Here is a 20,277-nt window from a genome sequence, read left to right on the forward strand (position 1 = left end):
TGTGAAGAAGATGAAAGAGATAGACTTGGTCGATGCTTGGATGCAACTTTATAGTGATGTAGAGGGATATACCATTTACTTGCACGTGTACAGGTCACACTCCCTTATAGATTATGTCTGGCTCTCCAAACCTCTAGTGGGAAGAGCCTTAGCTCTGGAGGTTGGGGCAATCTCCCTATCAGACCACGCTCCTCTTACACTGACATTAACTAGGCCAAAGGGACCCCAAGGGATCTGGAAGTGGAGGTACCCGGCCCAGTTGTTCAAAGACCCAATCCTGGTGAGGGAGGTAGAGGGCGAAGTGGCGGAATATATCCACCATAATGACTGGAATGACACTGCCCCTCACATCTGGTGGGATGCCCTCAAGGCCACAATTAGAGGGAGGATTATAGCAATCAAGGCGAGAAGAGAACGGGAGTTGAGACTGGAAGAACAACGATTAGAAACTAGACTCAAAGAAGTTATGGCCCGTATGGGCGGTAAACCGTCAGCGGCTATTAAAAGGGAATATAGGGCAGTGAGAGGGCAGCTCAACCATTTGCAAACCAGTGCGGCCCAGCGGAATCTCCTTAGGCTGCGGCAAAGGTACTATGTTAAAGATAATAAATCGGACCGCCTACTGGCCAGAAAGCTAAGGAAGGAGGCAGGGGACAAGACTATTCTAAGAATAAAGGGGGAGGGAGGGGTACTCTACACAAAGAATCCTGATATAGAGGCAGAATTTTGTACATTCTACTCGGACCTCTATAGGTCGGAAGAGCCCACTCCTGAGGAACAGGAGGCCTATCTACAGGGAGCAGACTGTTAACAGATTTCGCTGGATGAAAGGGAGGCGTTAGAAGCGGCAATAACTGTTGACGAAGTCAGAAGGGTAATTAATAATCTACCGACCAGCAAAGCCCCAGGTCCAGATGGGTTTGTATCGGAATTTTACAAGACTCTTAAAGAAGTTTTCATTCCCATTCTTACCAAATTATTTAACCATATTGGCTCCACTGGGGTGCTCCCCAATTCAATGGACGAAGCAAAAGTCATCCTGATTCACAAGAAGGGTAAAGACCCAACCGAGTGTGGATCTTATCGTCCAATAGCTTTGATCAATGTCGATGCCAAAATCCATACCAAAGTACTAGCCAATTGCCTTGAGGCAATTCTCCCCAAATTAATGCATCATGACCAGTTAGGTTTTATTAGTGGAAGGAAACATCAGATAATGTCAGAAGATTGACTTACCTGGTCGAGAAGACACAAAAAAGGAACCTCCCGGCCCTCCTACTGGCGGTCGACGCTGAGAAGGCTTTCGATTGAGCAGAGTGGGGGTTCTTGTTTGCCACCATGGTCAGAATGGGGTTTGGTCTGGGATTTATCTCTCGAATTAGGGCAAATTACCGAATCCCAACCATCCGGCTAGTAATAAATGGCCAAATCTAGGCCACCGTCTGGGTGGAAAGGGGCACAAAACAGGGCTGTCCAATGTGACCTCTCCTTTATGCCCTTCACCTTGAACCCTTCCTGGCGTCGGTTAGAGCTGCTGTTGATATAGAGGGTGTCCCATTTGCAGGTGAGGTTCACAAGGTAGCGGCCTTCGCCGACGACATGATTTTCTCATTAATCCACCCGATCACCTCCTTGCGGGCGGTGACCAGGGAATTAGAAAGGTTTGGTCAAGTTGCAGGGCTAAAATTAACTCCCACAAATCAGAAGTGCTCCCTCGCTCTGCCCTCTAGTATGGAGCAAGATCTTAAGAAGGCTCACGTCTATAGATGGACGGACACTTCGTTAAAGTACCTGGGAATACACCTAAGACCCTAGGGGAGCTATACAAGGCTAACTATCCTCCACTCCTACAGAAGGTGAGGTCAAAATTGGTGGACTGTGGACCCCTGGAGATTTTGTGGTTGGGAAGAATGAACACCTTAAAAATGGCCATCTTGCCCCTGCTACTATATCATTTTTCAGCCCTCCCCGTTCGGGTCCCTGCGACCTTCTTCAGGGCCATCCAGAGAATAACTAGTCTTTTATCTGGAAGTGTAAACGCCCGAGGGTGGCGACCTTCCTCATGAAGGCTCTGCCGGAGCAAGGTGGTGTGGCGGAGCCGGACTTTAGGGTATACTATCTGACAGCACAGATCCGCGTTCTAAGAGACTGGCAAAGAAACGATAGAGGGAAAGTGTGGAGACCAATGGATAGGGCGGTGGTGGTTGGAATCTAGAGGGCGTCCTGTGGCTGCCGAAGCCTGATACACTGCCCCAAATGTACTACAGTGATATAACTTCGACTACGGGTGAAGCTTGGGATTATGCAGTTAAAAGGGCGCACATTACTACGTTCCCATTCCCGTACACTCCCATACATGGAAACCCTCAATTTACTCCAGCAATTACCAACTTGTGGTCTTTTGATCCTTGGTTCCAGGGGGGCTGCCGGATGGTGAGAGACATGTGGGCGGGTCCTGTGCTTAAACAATTCGACCAGTGTAAGATAGACTTTGATCTGGGCGAGAGGCAGAGGTTCCCCTACTTCCAGATCAGGCACTGGGTCTCCCAGCCGTTGGTTAGGCAGGCAGGATCCCGCTCCCTCACCCCGTTCGAAAAGTACTTGGACACGGATACGGGTGACAAGGGTGTTGTGGCGAACATTTTTAAATTTATTGAACGAGGTGAAACCCTGCAGCCCTGGAAATATATGGTCAGCTGGGAGCAGGAAGTAGGGATGAGCATAGAACAGTCGTCATGGGTTACTCTGTGGTCTCTGATCCCGAAACTTACAAGATCCATCCAACTCCGCGAGACGTGGCTTAAATTGATGTTGAAGTGACACCTGACCCCAGTCAGGCTAAACAAAATATATCCTAATGTCTTGCGGTTATGTTGGAGGGGGTGTGGTGCAGTGGGCTCTTGGGCTCATATCTGGTGGGAGTGCCCAAAGTTGGATCACTTCTGGTCTCAGGTACAGTGGGCGGTCACCCGGGTTTTGGGGGTCAGGGTGGGATAGAATAGAGGGTGTGACTTATTAGGCCTTAATGGGACCCTGACAACCCTTGCATCCAAGGCTGACCATAAGCTATATATGATAATGATGCTGTCGGCGGCTCTGGTCCTTGCCCGAAAATGGAAATCAAACGTGCCCCCTCAGGAACACGAATGGGTCGCTAAGCTCTGGTCGCTGGTGGCCGTAGAGGGGCTTGCCTACTCCATCCAAGGAGAACATTTGCAGTTTGCTTCGGACTGGTCCAACTTACTGGCATACTTAACAGCGGGGACCCGCCGAGCCTGGTGCCCCAAAGCTATGGAACTTCTGGGTATAATTCATCCTCAGGAGGAGTCGGACTTGTGAGATCTATCGCAACTATCCGCCCGAGCGGCGGGTTGAGACACTAGCGTATGGACCAACCGGGGAATCCCGCTGCTCTAACATGCAATATGTTTGCACATTCTGAGTCTTTGGTGATTACTTTATGGATGTTTTGGATCAGGGGGTGAGGGAGCAGGGAAGGGGGGTAGAAGGGGGGAGTTATATGGTAAGAGACTTGTTGGCTTGTTTCCTTGAAAACTGGTAATAAAAATTGATTTGAAAAAAAAAAGATTTAAACGAATATTCTCTGTGCAGCCTAGAGAGCGGAACCTGTTCAAATAAATGTAAAAATGAAGCATCAATACTAGGGTGCTCCTGCTACGTTAGCCCCTGAGAGGACTAGTGATTTTACTTGGTTCGCCGGCAGTTCAAAAAGGGCTTTCAGAAATGCTAGAAAGGCCAAAGTCATCCTTGTTCGTTCACTCGACATCAAGTTTCCCCACATCTCTTCCAGTGAGGAGGTCGAAAAGTAAATTCAATATTTGTCCAACCATTTGGAACGCAGCTTAGCGCAACCCGTGCCTATTAAAGTGAGGTGTATCAGGGTCTCTCGATCACAGGCACAGAGGCGGCACTGATAGTCACGTAGATCTAGTGATTTTTTTACCTCCATGACTTCTTTTGTTGGAAAGATGTTTATTCTCGCTCTCAGAAAATTATTACGTTTGAAGTTACATAGGACTTTAATTATGTAAGGGGACAAAGAGCCTCTTGCTCCAACTCCCACAAAGTTATTCCTGTACAATTTGGAGTTTACTCTGGCCTCTAAGGAGTGGATCCAATCTAGGTCGTATAGTTTTCTTTTTATCCGCGCCGGGTTTACCTGAAGTGATTCAGGTGATTCCCCCAAGTCCAATAGTGTGTCCGCACATAGGGACCTCCAGGCTTCCAGAACGTGGTCAGTGGTCAGTTGTACGTGTAAAAGCCAAGCCGATGGCCTCCAGGCCCCCCTCTCCTGCTACCACCGTACATTTCCTAAAAAGCAACAAACTTTTCCAAACCGTAAGGGAATAGAGGGACGTAAGTCTGAGTTCCACCCTAATCCCCTGAATTGGGATGGAGTTTGGGAGCTGCAGGACCCTCCTGAAGAAGATTCCCTCGAGTTTGCCCCATACAAGCGCTGATAGAGAAAACAAAGTTTCCGCCCCGTAAGTCAGAATTGGAGCCACTTTGAGACGGAAATAAATCGATCATTGGGATCAAAGAGTATTTACACTATCTAGACTTTATGATACAAGCTTGGGTGGCTAAATTTTTGGTCTTACTCCGCAAGGACTGTTCCTATGAGCGTCAACAGAGCTATCATTTAGACACAAACCCAAGTAGGTTAAAGCTGTCACTTCGAGGATCGTTTCTCCATTTATGTGCCAGTTTTTTGGAGGACCTGACTTCTTTTTTCTTTTACCAAATGTCAGAATTCTGGATTTCTCCGCATTGACTCTACATACTTTTCCAGGGCATTTAGTTGTCTTTGTAGGCCCACTTCAGTACGGTCAAGTAGAATCAAATCGTCTGCGAAGAGCATTCTTCCGATATGTACTCCTGCAAGTAAAGGTAGAAAGTATCTTACACTGATGAAAGCCTCTTCCACGTCGGATACAAACAGGTTAAAAACCGCTGGGGCAAGCGGACAACCCTGTTTCAGTCCATTAAAGGTTTAAATGGGGTCGGTCACCATGCATTTTCAGTCTAACCTTACGGAGAGAGATATCTGTGAGTGTAGTAATCACAAAGCTTCTTGGATGTCTACGGGGCAACCCCACTCCTCCAATTTCTGTCATAGGCGCTGTCGATTGACAGTGTCGAAGGCTTGTGCCAGATCGATTGAGGCTATACAAAGTTCTTGGCCATTTTCGCCTTTGCTTTTGCCTTCAAAATGTTAAAAATAAAGAGGTTGACCGATGTCCCCAGCCCTTTTATAAAACCTGTTTGCAAAGGGTAGTAATGATGACTTTCAGTTATCCAGCATGAAAGGGCCATCAAGAGGAGTGATGCAAAGATTTTACCGCACACGTCCAAAAGGGTGATAGGTCTATAATTGGTTGCCACCTCCCTATCGCCCTTCTTAAAAATGGGGACGATTATTGTGGTAGTCCAAGATTCAGGGATTTTATTTTCGTTTTAATGTAATTGAACCACCATTCAAGCTCCAGCGTTCAAAACTGCGGGTCTTCTTTTAAGTGCATATTCGACATTCCCTTGGGCCCGGCAGCTCTGTATTTACTGGCCTATACTATTAGGTCATAGATTTCACTCCAAGTCGTAGAGAAGGTCCACGGCTCACTTGAAGTGTTAACATCTTGAGGTTGGTTTTCCTCAATACTGGCGAATAGTGATTCGAAGTGCAATCTCCACTTGTCTTCTGAGATCGGATTAAGCAGCAAAGCTTCTTGAGGAGTCAAGATATTGTTAATTAGCCTGCATATCTTAGTTGTATATTTTGAAGACAGATGAAAAAGCATACTCTCTGTGTTCTGCTGTATCATTAAGCATTTATGCGATTTAAGTCAGTTCTTAAATGCTTGTTTCAGATGTTTCCGACATTCTCTCCCCTCCTTTGAATCTGGTTTGGGAACTGATCTCAAGTTTTTATTCAGTGCCTTTTTCTTTGCAGCTACCGCTGGATCAAACTGGTGCTTAAACAAAAATCCAACTTTGTTTGTCATTGTTGTATTAGCGGTGAAAGAGTTAAACAAGGTCTGGGCTCCATGCTGGGTTTGGCCTATTTCATTTACGGACGAGGTCAGTGGAAGTCTCGACCTCAATCTACATCTGGCAGACTCCACTTCTATTAGGCCCCCTTGATAGTTGGTGGATCGAGTAGGCCAATTTGACGTTGTTACTACGATGATACTGTGGTCGCTTCTGTTTGTTTCACAAGTCTCCATCATTGATAGATCTGTAAAAAGGGACTCAGTAGAAAAGATGTAATCCTGAATTTTTAAGTCCAAACCCCTTTTCCAGGTTGGCAGAGGGGGTCAATCCCCTTCTATGTGGCTGTTAACCAGATAGATGTTTCTTTCGGACAGTTCCCATCTCAGTAGCAAGCCACGGTGCACTTGGTGAGATGACTCGATCAGTGTATCGTTAATCAGAGCATATGATGAATCAAAGCAATGTATATTCAAGACCCCAACTATCAAGCTTTCCAAGTTTAGATAGGCAGATCTTGCATTGTCAATTATTTCCAAAACTGTCTCCAAATATTTCACACACTTTTCCGAAGCTATATTCCAGTATAGGTTCAGGATCATGACCATCTTCACCGGCCGATTGGAAGAGGATCCGACTTAAAGTATAACTGCTTGGATTAATGGGGAGGGGTGGAATTCTGCAACAAGTCAATAGCCTCTTTCAGCATGTAAGGCTATTATAAGATCAGCCATTGGCCTGCTGTTCAAACCTTTTTTTGCCGGTCCAAAGATGATAGAGAAGCCTTCCAGTATCTGGGGGGACTTCAGCCACATTTCCTGTAGACAAATGATGTCTAACTCGTGCACATTTGGGATAGCGACTCCAAAAAGATGAAGCCCCTTGTGTTCCAGCTACAGATTTTCACCTGGCCAGGTAGGACATGTTGAGAGCCCTCCCAGTCTCTGGAACACGCTATGAACTTTTACTTCTACTAGCTAGGGCCCCTACTAGCCAGCTCCAGTCATCCAACCCCAAATCACTGCCGTCTGATTGTCGTTGAGAATCTTTGTTCGACTGGTTTCCGCTAGCCGTTGGAGCTTGGCTAATGTGACGGAAGGATCTTTCTTCCCGTATATCCCTCCGTTGGGAGCTTGGTTCCTTTCTAGATGATTTTGTTTCGAAAGCATGGGAACCAACCCAAATCTAGAAAACTCAGGCGCTGAGCCAGAACTGTGTTTTTCTTAGAGGCCGATGCCATATTTGATAAAATCCTGTCGGGCATAGAATCATCTGTGAATTCCACCTAGAGAATATCTTTTGATTTTATACTATTAAGTTCCAGGATGGATGTCAACAGCCGCATAACATTTGCTCTTTTCAAGACCAAGTTATCCTTGAACAGTAAGGTCCTTTCCAGCGCGAGCCTGTAGGTTACGACTTTATCTTCATTATGTCCTCCAATGTTTCGTGAAGCATAAAATTCGCCCTCGCTGTTTTGCATGCCAAATGTGACTTTCCTTGCCGGGGGTGACTTTATTTTCATAGCGTTTTGGGGAATCTTCGAGAGGTCAGCTCTTTTTTTCTATCATTCAGAACTTTCTTCCGGCTAAAATCGTTCTTATCAGACTTTTCATCTGGTGTTGGAATATTAAGGTACCTGCCATTTTCAAGACCACTACCAGCGAAAGTTGTTTTTAATGGCGTTAGTTGTTTTGGAGGATCTGATACCAAGGTTACTCTCTCCTTTAATGTTTCTGGTTGCCGTTTTAAAGGCAATTCGACCACTCTCAAGTGCACCTCTCTTAAGGTCTCTTGATGTTGATCCAAGTGTGGAGTGTCGGGTTCAGTGTCAAAAGCATCTTCGTCTTCTATGTAATATGTCGAGAGATTTATTAAATCAATCGACTGGTCCTCGACAGAGCCAACTTGCGGGGAAACCACAGACTGATGATGAGTATTGGTTGAAGGTGCTTTAGAAGGCTTTGAATACTCGAAGCATATAAATTCACCAATCCCACCCGACACTGGAGGCTTAACAGGGAGTATGCTACGAATACATTTTCTGGCGCCAGCAGTTTCATTAAGAGGGCCTTCTGCTGCTCTGCTTTCTTTGACTTGTTCTATGTTTTTAACCTTGGCCAGTCTTTTCTTCGATATTACTCTCTTAGTTTGAGGAGATTTAGATTTTTCTTTGTCAGAAGCAAAACATTTTGTAAAAATTCCATATTTTCAACCTTGCTCTTGTGATTTTTCATTGCCACCATTCACACAAACAGAACTTGTAGCCTCCACATTTGAAGCCGTCAATTTCTCCTGCTGATGAGTGTTGTAAATAAATTTGGTTCCAGACAGTCAGACCTGGCTCAGTCTCTGATGGCTCAATACTCGTAAGGGACTGCGATGGGCCTGGGGAAACCACCTTAGGGGCCATCAATACTGTATGGGATGTAGCAACCTCATCTCCATTGTCAGATGTCACAGTGAACGTTGATAAATTAGTTGTTGTTTCCAAAGTGTTGGGGACGACAGGCCTATGAAAAATATCACTCCTTCTCCTATTTTTGTCCACTACGGCCGTTGAAATGATGGATTGGAGAATTTTTGTGATTTCCTCTTGGTTTTTATCCAAGTTACCTTGTATACCCGTGAAAAACCCCTCCAAGAATATTAGTTTAGCATGCAACATTGCTATCAACGTAGACTGGCCCCTAATGTGCTCACTCATTGATTTGTGTAATTTCATGAATGGGGCCAATGTTAGGGTTAAGATTGCAATCAAACCAGCACCAATCGGTGGAAGAACGGGGGACCTGGTGTTCCACTTGTTGTGCTGCCAGATACAACAGGAGATCCTCGTCTGTCAAGGAGTTATTAGGAGCAGGGTAACGTTGGCCGACTGGATTTTCACTTTCATCTAGAGGATTCAGTTTTTATCTTTTTGTCTAAAGGGCATAGGCCTCAGTTATTGGGTCGGCTCTTTTACGGAGAAGGGGACCTTCTCTAAGACCCTCTATATGTCCTGAATCCCTTGGGGTAGCGAGGGTGTTAGGTAACTGTGAGGACACTTCACTGTGAGTCGTCACTGGGCGAGATTGCACTGTCCCTTGCACAGAACCAGTCCCGGTCGTAAGAGGACCCATTTTGGGTAGCCAAGGAGTAGGCTTGTGATAAGTAAACCGTGCTATGGCGGAGGCCGTTTCGGGCAGCAGTCCTCTCAGTTTCCAGCACTGCTTAGAAGATTGCTGCACCAGAGTTTGTTCTGCATGTATTCCGATTGTCTTCGTTGAACCAAAAAGCCTTGGGGGTTTAGAGGGCCATTTCCCACCCTTCTCGAGATTTGAAGTCTTAGCCTCATACAAGGTCAAGGCCTTGTCACCCTTTACAGCTGCATGTATATCAAGCAGGATCTGATGAGTTGGGATGAGTGGATCAATTGCACTGGGCAGGAGCCATTAGTACATGCCCCCAGCCCCTTTAGGGAAGACTGGGGCGGCTGATCCTCTTCCAGCACATTGCCCGCTGATTCAGTCGAGGAAGAGGGTTGGACTATAAGTACAGAGCCACAGCATTCCGTTTGGTAGTTCACGTCAATACCGGTCATGCTCATTTGTGCTGTATCTGGGCATTCCAGTATGTTAACATTGGAAGTAGTTTTCGCCGTTATTTGGACGTGGACTTCAAGGGGACATTCTGGCATTTTTCCCTCCATTTGTTCAATGCGGGCAGTCGGGCCGGCACTTCCAGGTTTGTTAAACTGTCTCCCTCTAAGAGTTGGGAGCTCTCACCCACGCTATGTTCCTCTTGTGAGGCTGCCGGAATAGTCGATAGATCTTGGGCACCCTTGCGGATAGAGTCTGCCGTAGGGATATTGACATATCTTTGTCCCCACGGGGGTGGCAAATGTCACTGAATCAAATAAGAAACAAGGAATCGCACCTTCCCAAAGTTAACTGCCAGGTGCAGTTTCAAAGTTTTGACGGGCTTTGCAAAAGTACAAAGGGAAATCAGGCAGCCCCTTATCGCACCCAGTAACAGGTACGTGCCAGTAATTCACTGTGGGGCTTCACTGGGCTGTATAGCTATATAGTTAGCCCCAATCAAGCTCCACAGATGGCGGCGGATCACGAGCGTGTCACGGGCTGAACGCGGGATCACAGTACTCACAATACCCACGGCCACCATCGCTGCCGGGCTTCCCTTAGTTTCAGCTCCTTAATTCACCTCAGCTCCGCAGCCCCACAGCTCCGTAGCTCTGCGAGGAAAGGCCCTGCCTACGTCAAGCCGCATGTCAAGCTGCACCTCGGGACAACGAAGCTGCGAAACAGACAGAGGCCGATTCTGACATAATTGTAATCAATATATCTAACACATTATTGCCATCAAATAATAATAAGGCAGTCCTAATGGCGTCTTGCCAAATAAAAAGGGCTTATACTGTAAAAAAACTATTGCAACCCTTACTTCTAAGTTACAAAAATGGTGTGGGTTAATGTTCATCAGAAAAGAAGGAAGTGTTCACCAGATGATTGTCAGGATAGTATGGCTGGGTTCTCCCTTGCCCACATTTTTAGCACGGGACAAGCCAGGACTTCTGAGCACAGCACACTCCTGGGCCTCTCCAGCACCAGGCTCACAATTCCAGTTCAATGATACCAGAAACTTCAGGGGCCAAGTCTCTTCTCTGCAAAGTATCTTGCCTTAGAAGGCCTGATCGATCAAAACAACAAACAAACAAAAGGTTCCTTCTGTAATCTTGTACCTTGGGTGATTGCTCTTTGCCACTTGATGAATCTCCCTCTGCCGGGCTCGGATCCTTCTTGCAACTTGGGCCTCGATCCGTTGGGTTCACTACGCCCTCTCAAATGCAGCTTGCAACTTCCCACTGCGGACAACCCTTGGCCGGGTTCACTCTTGTCAAAAGAGTATTTACGGGTGTATTACTCTTCACCCCAACTCACAGGCATCCCTCAAACCGGGTTCACGTTTTCCAAATATGCAGTTCACTTTACGTTGTCACAATGCAGGATTCACTCTCCTTTAGCTTTCTCTTGGCAATGGGTCAGAGATTTTCGAGTGTACAAGGAATTTGATGTGACCCTTGTAGGACCATTCCGACACCTCATGCCGCCCTTTCCTAGGGCCTTCTCGTACTTTTAGTTTCTCTGTGGAAGGGCCAGCGAGAGTCTTTCGAATGAGCAATCCTGCGGCGCCTGACCACTCTGCAACTGGCCCTTCTCTGGGTTTCCCCCAATAATTCAAACACACACAAGCTCTTTGTTCTCAAGTTCTTGCGTTCATTTAATGTTGCCACTTCCAACCTTGGGCTCAATACGATTCAGTTCACTATCAGCTTCCTCCAACTCACCAATTGTGGCAGGTCCGCTGGCTTGGCTTGCTTCTGGAGTCAAGGATGGTACCATGGTAGCCAGCATTCGTCCCCGTCTGTGTTATAAATGCGGGATGCCCCCATGGACCGTTGACATTTGTTCCTCCACATGTCAGCTGTACTTACCAGTCTTGTAATTCCTTTTTTGGAGGCTTTGCAGGTCTGAGGTGAAAAGGCCAAGGGTAGTTCCCCCTCTGTCATCCTTCCAGGTCTCGCTTCCTTTCTCCTCCTTTTGAACTGCCGGTTCGGTGTAGTTGTTTCTCCAGCATGGGGTCTGGCATGGATTCACATCCTCATGAATATTCCCCGTCGTCAGGCTGGGAATCCTCGGTAAAGAAAAAATCAGTATCAGTTACGTTTCTGATCTGTCTTTCTTAGTAGTAACCAATCACTGGTCTCTGGGTCATACTGCCCCAGCCAATGACTGCCCTCTCCCTAAGCCCCGCCCCTGGCAGCCATTCTCAGATTTTTACCGCACATTCAAGTGTTGGGAGTCCTCGTACTATAGTTCTCGAGCTTTTACTGCGTTTTGTGTTTTTCAAAGAGATTTATCTCATTTGGTCGGTTAATCGAGCCTCAAGCTCCACCGTTTCTACTTCCGATCAACGGGGACCCGTTTCAGATTTACCTACGCCCCGCAAGGGTGAAGTTTTCATCGAGTTATGCTTCTTGGAAGATTCCAGAAGTTTCTGAGGCCTACCTCGTGGACGAGAAGAACATGGCCCAGGAGAAGGGAAGCTCGACTCCCGGCAAACTGTTCAGGACCTGCCCTGGATGCAACCTACAAAATGTGTTCAAGGAAGACGAGCATTCGAAATGCCTTTACAGCCTCCACGAGGACAAAACGCATGCGTAGAAGGACTGTGCGTTTTGCTTTAACATGACGGATCGGACTATGAGAGATCGCTGGACCCGTCTTTCCAACTGGCTGGATGGCAAGAGCCCAGCAGGTGAGAAGAAGAAGAAGATGTGCAAGCGGTCTTCTAAGTCCTGTGAGGGAGCCCCGGCGACAGGGGCCCAACAGAAGACAAAGCACCGCGAGTCTGCGGGCACCGGGAGCGTCAAACGGTCAGGCTCCACAGCTGCCAGGCAGGGCGCACCTTCACCGACGCCATCAACCGCGAGCCAACGCTAAGGCTCGGGGAAGAGGAAATCCGAGAACCCGGCTAAGCTTCTGGAGAGGCCCCAGTCGACCTCAGAGGAACCGGCCGAGGGGGAGCGAGGCGTGACACTCCCCCTAAGGTGAGGGCCTCAAGGGCGCCCAAGGCGGCGAAGGCCTTGATCCACCCGGCTAAGGCCTCTATTGAGGGAGTCGCTGTGGCCCTGGCAAAGCCTGTGGAGGCTATCCAGTGGAGGCGACCTCGGGAGCTAGAGTTTCCCTGCCTCCGCGGAGGGAATCCTCTTTTAAGCCCATCCAGAAGACCCCAGTGAAGACCCCGGTGGAAAAAGAGGGGGGCCAGTGGCCATTACGGACACAGACACAACCTGTGAGGAGGAACTGACCAAAACTTTGGAAGAGGCCTGGTCCCAGGGGAGGAATCCCGACGAGGGGGCCGACGAGAGCGAGGGTGGCAACGACGACTAGGTTCCCGTGGATGAGGAGCAACCGTCGTGCCCGTCACGCACGACGCAGCCCGAGCCGCAGGACAACTCAGTGGCCATTTTGACGGCAATCCAAGCCTTATGCACGGAGATAAGGACGAGACTGCCTCTTTCCCCGACAGACGACCCGGCTGAACCGAGTCCATCAGGAAGCCCTCCAAACAAGAGGAGGAGAATTTATCCAGTGCCCCTTCAGCCCTCACAGCCTTCTCAGCCTTTGTCGCCTTCCCCGATCCCGAGGGACGACACAGGAACAGACACGGCCATGACGGGGACGGATGACGACGGCGGTGATGACGGGACTGACCTTCCGTCTCCGATCCCTCGGGCATCCCCGCACGACGAGATTGGCTCCTTCCATGCCATGATTGCCAGGGCATCCAAGCTTTTTCAGCTCTGCCCCGAAGAGAAGAAGGAAGGCTTCCTCTACCAGCGGCGCGAGGCCAAGAGGAAGACGGTCCTCGTGGTGCCATTGCTGGATGACATCTGGGACGAGGGACTTGCCCTTCTCAAGAACCCGTCCACGACACCTGCCAAGAGGGACCGGTACCGAGAAGAAGTACCAGGTCCGCAACGCTGCCCCGTTGTGCCTTTGGGCACAGCCGACCCCGGATTCGGTCGTCTCTGCAGCGGCCAGGAAGAAAGCGGGGGGGGGGGCATCGGCTTCATCTTCAACTTCCCCACCCGACAGTGAGGGAAAGAAGCTGGACGCCATGGGACAATGGGTCATCACGTCGGCGGCGACGACGGTTAAGGCGGCCAACGCCCTAGCGATTGTGGTCCGCTACGACAGGTAATTGTGGTACAAGATCACCCCCGTGTTGGACTTCCTCCCGGACGACAAGAGGGCAGAGGCCCTGGCGAGCCTACAGGAGGGTGAGGTGGCATCGGACCACGCCATAACTGTGGCCACGGACATTGCCGACACTGGTTTCCGCCAGTTGGGCAACAGCGTTTGCCTTCGACGGCGGGGGTGGCTCAAGGCGATGGATTTCCGCCAGGACGTGCAAGCCAAGGTTTTGGACATGCCCTTCGACAGGAACAATCTGTTTGGAAAGACAGTGGATGAGTCGCTGCAGGCCATCAAGACCGACACAGAGACGGCTCGGGCCTTGGGAGTTCTGCAGCAACGGCGGCCGCCCTTTCAGAACTCCGGAGGCAAGCAAGGCACATCCAAAGGATTCGGCGGCGGCTCCTCGACCTACCGTCAAGCGGCCCGTTTCTCGTCGCAAGAAGCCTACAGGGGACGAGGCAAGTCAGGTGGATCTCGCCGTCGTCGCCAGGGAGGCCAAGGAGGCAAGGCTGCTTCCAAGCAAGACTGAACTGGCTGTTGCGTCAGGCCCCCACTGAAGCACCCCGGTGGGAGGCCGGCTGGCGAAGTTCATCAGCGTGTGGGAGTCCATCTCCACCGACCGTTGGGTGCTGGATGCCCTGGCCCACAGGCACACTCTGGAATTCCTAAAGAAGTGCCCCCAAATTCCTCCAGTGGCCAGGAAGGAAAACCACGTCCCTCAACTGCTGTTAGAGGTAAGGGCAATGTTCAAGAAAGGAGCCATCGAGCTCGTCCCAAAGAGGCTCCGGGGCTCCGGAGTATACTCAAGATACTTCCTCGCCAGAAAGAAGACAGGAGGTTGGCGTCCCATCCTGGACTTGCGTCGGCTAAACAAATACATCAAGGCACAGAAGTTCCGGATGGTCACTCTCCAGCACGTGCTGGACCAGCTGGAAGAAGGTGACTTCCTATCGTCTTTGGATCTGGAGGATGCATACTTTCACATCCCCATCCTGAAAGGACACCGAAGGTTTCTCAGGTTCGTAGTCCAAGGGCGGCACTACCAGTTCAAGGCCCTCCCATTCGGATTGAAGTCGACGCCCAGGGTGTTCACCAAGTGCCTAGCACCAGTGGTGGTGCGGCTGCGCCTGCAGGGGATCCACGTATACCCCTACCTGGTCGAAAGGCTCATCCGAGCAGGGACAAGGGAACTCGCCGTCAAACACACAGCAAAGACCCTCCGGCTGCTCACGGACCTGCGATTCTTCTTCCCCAAATCCCACCTGGTTCCGTCACAGGTCGTGCTGTTTCTGGGAGCCAAGCTCGATACAGTAGCGCAGTTGGCCTTGCCGTCGGAGGAAAGAATGCAGGCCATCCTGGACAAGGTACAGCGTCTGCTGGCCACGGACGTGGCCAGAGTGAGGTCCATGAAGTCCCTTCTCGGGATGATGTCCTCTTGCATCTATCTGGTGCGCCTGTGCAGGCTTCGGATGCGTCCTCTGCAGGAGTTCCTCGACGGCCATTGGACTCAAGCGACGGGCAGCTTCGAGGACAATATCTCGCTCAACAAAGTATAACACCAAGCAATTCGATGGTGGGGCGCCCGCGCGCATCTCGCCGCGGGCACGGACTTTCAGACCCCAGCATACCAGGTGACGGTGACGACGGATGCCTCCCTGGATGGGTGGGGAGCCCACACTGGAGATCTTCACGGGAGAGGCCTGTGGCTCCCAAAGGAGAGGCCGCTCCACATCAACATACTGGAGCTCCGAGCAGTGCTCTGGGCCCTCAAGTCATTCCTCCCGTCCCTCAAGGGAAGGGTGGTGAGGATCTTCACCGACAACACCACCACAATGTTCTACATCCGGAAGCAGGGAGAACCAAGATCCCCAGCCCTGTCCAAGGAAGCCCAGGATCTGTGGCACTGGGTTGTTGCCCAGGGGATGTTTCTGGTACCTTTTCATCTAGCAGGGATGAAAAACACCATCGCCGACTCACTCAGCAGGGAGCTGCGCTCGTGCCACGAGTGGGAACTGCACCAGGATCAAGTGGATCAACTCTTCCGGCAATGGGGCAAACCCCAAATTGACCTGTTCGTGATGGCGACAAACTCCAAGTGCCAGAGGTTCGCCAGCAGGTTCCCCCAGCCGAGGAGCATGGGTGATGCTTTCTCGTTCCCCTGGGACGGCCTGTTCCTGTATGCGTTCCCACCGTTGCCGTTGCTGCTCAGGCTCACCAACCAACTGAAGAGGTCCTTGTGCATGATGATCCTCGTTGCACCGAGGTGGGCGAGACAGATATGGTTCCCGGACCTTCTGGACTTCTCAGCGTCCCCACCAGTCAAACTGTCGACGGCGCCATTCTTCATCATGACCCAAAGTCGCACCGAGGTGGCCAAGACAGATATGGTTCCCGGACCTTCTGGACTTGTCAGCGTCCCCACCAGTCAAACTGTCGACGGACGCAGATCTTCTCCCCAGAGAAGGAGGCGCCATTCTTCATCGCGACCCGAAGTCGCTGAACTTGCAGGCCTGGCTCCTGCAGCACTAGAGTTTGGAGGGTACGATATCCCGGCTGACTGCAGAGAGGTTCTTGCAAAGGATAGGGCGTCCTCAACTATCAAGCGCTACGGACACAAGTTCAAGAGGTTCTCTGTCTGGTGCCGTGCACAGAAGATTAACCCTCTACAGATTACAGCCCCTCATGTGCTACCATACTTACTGTCGCTGGTCCAAGTTGGACTAGCTCACGCTTCCATCAAGATACATCTGGCAGTGATTTCCCGATACACCAGAACTGCAGGAGGGTCGTATGGAGTTTATGAAAGGACTGTTCCGTTCGTTCCCGTCGGTGAAGGCTCCAGCCCCGGCATGGGAGCTCAACGTGGTGCTGACCAGGCTCATGGGCCTGCCATTCGAGCCCTTGCATTCGGCTCCGTTGAAGTTCCTGTCGAGGAAGACAGCGTTCCTTGTGGCCATCACCTCTGCACGACGCATGGGAGAGATTCAGGCCTTTCCTGCAAGCCTTCATGCTTGACTTTCCACGAAACGAGAGTGGTGCTGAGGACGCACCCCTCCTTCATGCTCAAGGTGCCGTCGGACTTCCATCTCAACGAGCCCTTGGTGTTACCATTCTTTTTCCCATCGCCTTTGTCGCCGGCCGAGAGGACTTTGCACTCGCTGGATGTAGCTAGAGCGCTGATGTTCTACGTGGACAGAACGAAGAGTTTTCGGAAGACATCACAGCTGTTTGTGAAATTTGGACTTGTGAACCAAGGGAAGGCTCTCTCGAAGGCTTCCATTTCCAGATGGCTCTCCTGCTGCATCATACACTGTCATCGGTTGGCAAACCGACCGTTGCCCGGCCGTCCGAGAGCCCATTCGACCAGAGCGATCGCTGCTACCACGGCGTTCTTGTCTGGTGTGCCCCTGCTGGACATCTGCAGGGCTGCTACGTGGAGATCGACGCACACCTTCACGAGATTCTACTGTGTCGACCGGGATTCCAGGGAGGAGTCCAGAGCCGGCCAGGCAGTGCTGTGCAACCTGTTCGCTTAAGGTGAGCCTGGTGAGGAGGTAAGAGTTGCTTAATGTTGAGTTTTATGTAATGCTTAATGTTGAGCCTTGCCACCTCCCGCGGTTGTGCATGTGTGTACTGCTATGTATTCTTATATTCATGAGCATGTGAATCCATGCCAGACCCCATGCTGGAGAAGGAACAAGTTACTTACCTGTAACTGTTGTTCTCCAGCATGGGTATGGCATGGATTCACATGCGAACCCTCCCTCTTTCCCCTCTGCGGCTCTTCACTTGGTCATACTGCCACTTTGCGTGCTACCAAATCTGAGGATGGCTGCCAGGGGCGGGGCTTGGGGAGAGGGTAGTCATTGGCTGCGGCAGTATGACCCAGAGACCAGTGATTGGTTACTACTAAGAAAGACAGATCAGAAACAAAACTGATACTGATTTTTTCTTTACCGAGGATTCCCAGCCTGACGACGGGGAATATTCATGAGCATGTGAATCCATACCAGACCCATGCTGGAGAACAACAGTTACAGGTAAGTAACTGGTTCCTTCCTTGTGCGTTCGGCCTTGCTCGTAGTGTGCTCCTGTGCTCTGCTTTTGTTACACTCACCTGGTATCCACAGGGACGCCACGCAGCCGGGTTACTCACTGGTATGCTTCTCAGCTTTGCCCTGATGTGGTCTGCGGGGAAGGTTCTGCCTGAAAATACAGGAGGACTGTGTTCAAGACTGACCGACTGGGGTAAGTATCCTCCCTCCACCCCCGTATGATTTCAGTCCCTCTGGCGCCCTCTCCTCACCTTGTGGTAGAATTAGACGTGCTCTTCGTCCTGCCTTCTTTGCAGGGTCGCGGTGTCTTTCATGGGCGAGTGCAATCCAGTTACTTCACTGACGCCGGCCCGTTTGATATTGTTCAGGTAGGTCTTATTGCTGTTCTTTAGTTTTGTTGCTATCCTGCATGCCTTTCTTTGTTTAAAATGTCTCTTTTTTCTCCCTTAGGTATGTGGAGCTTCAGCGTGGCAAACTGGCTTGGTTGAGCCCCGCTAGTAAATGATGGCGCATTAAGAGCGCTATGATGCGGTAAGTAAGCGCTCTGCGCAGCGCTGCAAAGTCTTGCCTTTGCTAACCTGTGTTTTCCTTCCTTGTAGGTCGCAGTGTTCTTCAGTGCGAGTGGAATGTCCGGAGTGGTGCCAGCCGAGAGGCGACCAGCTAGGTAAGCCTTTTGAGCAGTTCGTAATTTGTAAATGTCTCTACTGCTTTCTTTAATGTTGCCTCTATCTTCCTCTTTCAGGTCGTTCTGTCCGGGAGGCATGCAGATTCGAGGAAGCTGTTCTCAGTAGCTGCGAGTGCTTAAAGATGAAGACTGCATGTAAGATGCTGCTGCTAGCGATGTTCCTTTTGTCTCCTTGCAGGTTCTGCTTCTCTGAGGTTCGAGGGAATAGCTGGACACGGTGAGCGTCACGTTGCAAGCTGCAAAGTAACGCGAAGCGTGTTGTCTTGCTCAGGTGTGGTTTAAATAGCCGCAACAAAATAGTCCAGGTAAAGTAGTCCCTAGGCTACAACACCCAAAACACTAGACCGCATAGCTTGGTTCTTAGGAACCAAGCTATGTGGATGCCTCCATGTTGGCTGACAATACAATAGAGTAGTTCCCAAGCACATTGTTTTGCATGGTGTATGAGCCTGGCGCTGTAGGCGCCAGGACTGGCCCCATGAGGGCTTTTGAAGAGGATGCCAGGCTCTAGAGGCCCGAGTCCTGACTCCATCTGGCCAATGGGTTTGCCAGAGGGGGTTTTGGGCGAGGGTCGTGACAGCTTTTTATCCCTGTGGGGAAGGTAAAGGGCTGTCAGGTGTGTGGGATTATTATCAATTGCCTGACTCTGCCTGACCCTTATGTTGGGACATGTCAGGTAAATGGCTCTGGTGTTAGTCCATTGGCAGTCTCGGTGTAAGAAAGTGTTTGTGTCAGAAAAGGGGGGGGTAGAGCTTCTAAATATCCTACAAGGTAGGATGGGGAAAAGGTGTTACAAGAAAGGGGGTACCGCATCTCAACCTTTGGTGTCCACTTCCACACCCCGAAGACCCCTCATCTAGGTGATCCTGCCCCACTGGTCCACCCCCAGGAACTGGATCCAATAGTGATGGCCATGTCCTGGCCACGTAGATGACAGATCTCTGGGGACTAGCGGGTGAGACACCTTCAGGTGTCTCAAAGTTAGGGAATTGTGGATGTGAATTTTCACACATTGCCTTGTTTGTTTGAATTAGTTCAGATGCATAGTATATTGTGGATGTGGTGTTTGTGCATATGGTATGTTTGGATGTGATGTACGTGATGTTGAATAGTTTTCAGGTTGAGTTTTTTTAATGACATTGTTTGCTGCTGTATGTATTGAATGGTAATTTTCTCATGAATTGTAAATAAAACTTGCTATTTTTTCGCTAAATATCTATAGATGCGGCAGAGCCTGGCCTCCCGTGGGATCTTCAATCGAGGGCCTATGATGGTAAGTACCGGTAGCTGATTGGTTCTCAATCTCAGTAGGAAATGTCTTACTTCAGGAGCCAGACAAAGGAGTAAATAGGCCTGCGGTTTTAGATATCTATGTATAACATGCGAGACTGCCTTATATCCCTTCAACTTGGACAAGTGGTCTGAGTTCGCACACCAGTCCCACTTGTTCAGTTTTTCCTCAAAAGCCTTTTTTTGGTGGATGTAAGGCAAATGCATCAGTCTTTCATGGGGCCAATCGATCTCCATGAATAGTGATTCATTCAGCTCTTTATAAGTGCGGCCCCATGTCATGATGCCTACCTCTAAGGAGCCAGGCCGGGCCCAGCAACCCCAGAGGCAGACATCATTTTTCCCAGGGAAGTCTCAGCGGGCCCAAGTCGGGGCCCTTTGGACTCAGTCCTGGCGCCTTAGGCGCCAGGCTCATAGAAGAGGATATGTGTTTAAGTGCTTGGGTGCACACTTACCTGATGCAGACCTTGCTGCT

The sequence above is a fragment of the Ambystoma mexicanum genome, chromosome 10, assembly GCF_040938575.1.
Source record: "Ambystoma mexicanum isolate Mex_15411 chromosome 10, UKY_AmexF1_1, whole genome shotgun sequence".
Taxonomy (NCBI): Eukaryota; Metazoa; Chordata; class Amphibia; order Caudata; family Ambystomatidae; genus Ambystoma; species Ambystoma mexicanum.